This window comes from Vicia villosa, linkage group LG5 (assembly GCF_029867415.1).
Source record: "Vicia villosa cultivar HV-30 ecotype Madison, WI linkage group LG5, Vvil1.0, whole genome shotgun sequence".
In the NCBI taxonomy this organism is placed as follows: Eukaryota; Viridiplantae; Streptophyta; class Magnoliopsida; order Fabales; family Fabaceae; genus Vicia; species Vicia villosa.
Genome location: NC_081184.1, coordinates 37,299,867 through 37,305,385, shown reverse-complemented (window position 1 = coordinate 37,305,385; position 5,519 = coordinate 37,299,867).

The window sequence follows — 5,519 nt, the reverse complement described above, 5'->3', positions numbered from 1 at the left end:
ACAAGATACACCAACGTTCCACTTAAGGTGAGCTACCAACGTTCCACTGGAGGTAGAAAAGAGATATACTGTCGTACCATTGACGATAAAATATACCAACATTCCAATGAAGGTATGAATAGAAAATACATCGACGTACCACTGACGATGAAATATAACATGATACACTAACGTTCCACTGAAGGTGAGCTCCCAATGTTCCACTGGAGGTAGAAAAGAGATATATCGTCGTACCATTAACGATAAAATATACCAACGTTCCACTGAAGGTATGAATAAAATACATCGACGTACCACTGACGATGAAGATAACAAGATACACCAACGTTCCACTGAAGGTGAGCTACCAACGTTCCATTGGAGGTAGAAAAGAGATATACCGTCGTACCATTGACGATAAAATATATCAACATTCTACTGAAGGTATGAATAGGAAATACATCGACGTACCAATGACGATGAAATATAACAAGATACACCAACGTTCCACTTAAGGTGAGCTACCAACGTTCCACTGGAGGTAGAAAAGAGATATACTGTCGTACCATTGACGATAAAATATACCAACATTCCAATGAAGGTATGAATAGAAAATACATCGACGTACCACTGACGATGAAATATAACAAGATACACCAACGTTCCACTGAAGGTGAGCTACCAATGTTCCACTGGAGGTAGAAAAGAGATATATCGTCGTACCATTTACGATAAAATATACCAACGTTCCACTGAAGGTATGAATAGAAAATACATCGACGCACCACTGACGATGATATATAACAAGATACACCAACGTTCCACTGAAGGTGGGCAACCAACGGTCCGTTGGAGGTAGAAAAGGGATATACCGTCGTACCATTGACGATAAAATATACCAACGTTCCACTGAAGAAATGAGTAGAAAATACATTGACGTACCACTGACGATGAAATATAATAAGATACACCAACGTTCCACTTAAGGTGAGCTACCAACGTTCCACTGGAGGTAGAAAAGAGATATACTGTCGTACCATTGACGATAAAATATACCAACGTTCCAATGAAGGTATGAATAGAAAATACATCGACGTACCAGTGACGATGAAATATAACAAGATACACTAACGTTCCACTGAAGGTGAGCTCCCAATGTTCCACTGGAGGTAGAAAAAAGATATATCGTCGTACCATTAACGATAAAATATACCAACGTTCCACTGAAGGTATGAATAAAATACATCGACGTACCACTGACGATGAAGATAACAAGATACACCAACGTTCCACTGAAGGTGAGCTACCAACGTTCCATTGGAGGTAGAAAAGAGATATACCGTCGTACCATTGACGATAAAATATATCAACATTCTACTGAAGGTATGAATAGGAAATACATCGACGTACCACTGACGATGAAATATAACAAGATACACCAACGTTCCACTTAAGGTGAGCTACCAACGTTCCACTGGAGGTAGAAAAGAGATATACTGTCGTACCATTGACGATAAAATATACCAACATTCCAATGAAGGTATGAATAGAAAATACATCGACGTACCACTGACGATGAAATATAACAAGATACACCAACGTTCCACTGAAGGTGAGCTACCAATGTTCCACTGGAGGTAGAAAAGAGATATATCGCCGTACCATTTACGATAAAATATACCAACGTTCCACTGAAGGTATGAATAGAAAATACATCGACACACCACTGACGATGATATATAACAAGATACACCAACGTTCCACTGAAGGTGGGCTACCAATGGTCCATTGGAGGTAGAAAAGAGATATACCGTCGTACCATTGACGATAAAATATACCAACGTTCCACTGAAGAAATGAATAGAAAATACATTGACGTACCACTGACGATGAAATATAATAAGATACACCAACGTTCCACTTAAGGTGAGCTACCAACGTTCCACTGGAGGTAGAAAAGAGATATACTGTCGTACCATTGACGATAAAATATACCAACGTTCCAATGAAGGTATGAATAGAAAATACATCGACGTACCACTGACGATGAAATATAACAAGATACACTAACGTTCCACTGAAGGTGAGCTCCCAATGTTCCACTGGAGGTAGGAAAAAGATAGATCGTCGTACCATTAACGATAAAATATACCAACGTTCCACTGAAGGTATGAATAAAATACATCGACGTACCACTGACGATGAAGATAACAAGATACACCAACGTTCCACTGAAGGTGAGCTACCAACGTTCCATTGGAGGTAGAAAAGAGATATACCGTCGTACCATTGACGATAAAATATATCAACATTCTACTGAAGGTATGAATAGGAAATACATCGACGTACCAATGACGATGAAATATAACAAGATACACCAACGTTCCACTTAAGGTGAGCTACCAACGTTCCACTGGAGGTAGAAAAGAGATATACTGTCGTACCATTGACGATAAAATATACCAACATTCCAATGAAGGTATGAATAGAAAATACATCGACGTACCACTGACGATGAAATATAACATGATACACTAACGTTCCACTGAAGGTGAGCTCCCAATGTTCCACTGGAGGTAGAAAAGAGATATATCGTCGTACCATTAACGATAAAATATACCAACGTTCCACTGAAGGTATGAATAAAATACATCGACGTACCACTGACGATGAAGATAACAAGATACACCAACGTTCCACTGAAGGTGAGCTACCAACGTTCCATTGGAGGTAGAAAAGAGATATACCGTCGTACCATTGACGATAAAATATATCAACATTCTACTGAAGGTATGAATAGGAAATACATCGACGTACCAATGACGATGAAATATAACAAGATACACCAACGTTCCACTTAAGGTGAGCTACCAACGTTCCACTGGAGGTAGAAAAGAGATATACTGTCGTACCATTGACGATAAAATATACCAACATTCCAATGAAGGTATGAATAGAAAATACATCGACGTACCACTGACGATGAAATATAACAAGATACACCAACGTTCCACTGAAGGTGAGCTACCAATGTTCCACTGGAGGTAGAAAAGAGATATATCGTCGTACCATTTACGATAAAATATACCAACGTTCCACTGAAGGTATGAATAGAAAATACATCGACGCACCACTGACGATGATATATAACAAGATACACCAACGTTCCACTGAAGGTGGGCAACCAACGGTCCGTTGGAGGTAGAAAAGGGATATACCGTCGTACCATTGACGATAAAATATACCAACGTTCCACTGAAGAAATGAATAGAAAATACATTGACGTACCACTGACGATGAAATATAATAAGATACACCAACGTTCCACTTAAGGTGAGCTACCAACGTTCCACTGGAGGTAGAAAAGAGATATACTGTCGTACCATTGACGATAAAATATACCAACGTTCCAATGAAGGTATGAATAGAAAATACATCGACGTACCAGTGACGATGAAATATAACAAGATACACTAACGTTCCACTGAAGGTGAGCTCCCAATGTTCCAGTGGAGGTAGAAAAAATATATATCGTCGTACCATTAACGATAAAATATACCAACGTTCCACTGAAGGTATGAATAGGAAATACATCGACGTACCACTGACGATGAAATGTAACAAGATACACCAACGTTCCACTTAAGGTGAGCTACCAATGTTCCGCTGGAGGTAGAAAAGAGATATACCGTCGTACCATTGACGATAAAATATACCAACATTCTACTGAAGGTATGAATAGGAAATACATCGACGTACCACTGACGATGAAATATAACAAGATACACCAACGTTCCACTTAAGGTGAGCTACCAACATTCCACTGGAGGTAGAAAAGAAATATACTGTCGTACCATTGACGATAAAATATACCAACATTCCAATGAAGGTATGAATAGAAAATACATCGACGTACCACTGACGATGAAATATAACAAGATACACCAACGTTCCACTGAAGGTGAGCTACCAATGTTCCACTGGAGGTAGAAAAGAGATATATCGTCGTACCATTTACGATAAAATATACCAACGTTCCACTGAAGGTATGAATAGAAAATACAACGACACACCACTGACGATGATATATAACAAGATACACCAACGTTCCACTGAAGGTGGGCTACCAACGGTCCATTGGAGGTAGAAAAGAGATATACCGTCGTACCATTGACGATAAAATATACCAACGTTCCACTGAAGGTATGAATAGAAAATACATTGACGTACCACGGACGATGAAATATAATAAGATACACCAACGTTCCACTGAAGGTGAGCTACCAACGTTCCACTGGAGGTAGAAAAGAGATATATCGTCGTACCATTGACCGTAAAATATACCAACGTTCCACTGAAGGTATGAATAGAAAATATATCGACGTACCACTGACAATGAAATATAACAAGATACACCAACGTTCCACTGAAGGTGAGCTATCAATGTTCCGCTGGAGGTAGAAAAGAGATATATCGTCGTATTATTAACGATAAAATATACCAATGTTCCACTGAAGGTATGAATAGAAAATACATCGACGCACCACTAACGATTAAATATAACAAGATACACCAACGTTCCACTGAAGGTGAGCTACCAACGGTCCACTGGAGGTAGAAAAGAGATATACCGTCGTACCATTGACGATAAAATATACCAACGTTCCACTGAAGGTATGAATAGAAAATACATCGACGTACCACTGACGATGAAATATAACAAGATACACCAACGTTCCACTGAAGGTGAGCTACCAATGTTCCACGGGAGGTAGAAAAGAGATATATCGTCGTACCATTTACGATAAAATATACCAACGTTCCACTGAAGGTATGAATAGAAAATACATCGATGCACCACTGACGATGATATATAACAAGATACACCAACGTTCCACTGAAGGTGGGCTACCAACGGTCCATTGGAGGTAGAAAAGAGATATACCGTCGTACCATTGACGATAAAATATACCAACGTTTCACTGAAGGTATGAATAGAAAATACATCGACATACCACTGACGATGAAATATAACAAGATACACCAACGTTCCACTGAAGGTAAGCTACCAATGTTCCACTGGAGATAGAAAAGAGACATATCGTTATACAATTGGCGATAAAATATACCAACATTCCACTGAAGGTATGAATAGATAATACATCGACGTACCACTGACGATGAAATGTAACAAGATACACCAACGTTCCACTGAAGGTGAGCTACCAACATTCCACTGGAGGTAGAAAAGAGATATGCCGTCGTACCATTGACGATAAAATATACCAACGCTCCACTGAATGTATGAATAGAAAATACATCGACGTACCACTGACGATGAAATATAACGAGATACACCAACGTTCCACTGAAGGTGAACTACCAACGTTCCACTGGAGGTAGAAAAGAGATATACCGTCGTACCATTGACGATAAAATATACCAACGTTCCACTGAAAGTATGAATAGAAAATACATCGACGTACCACTGACGATGAAATATAACAAGATACACTAACGTTCCACTGAAGGTGAGCTCC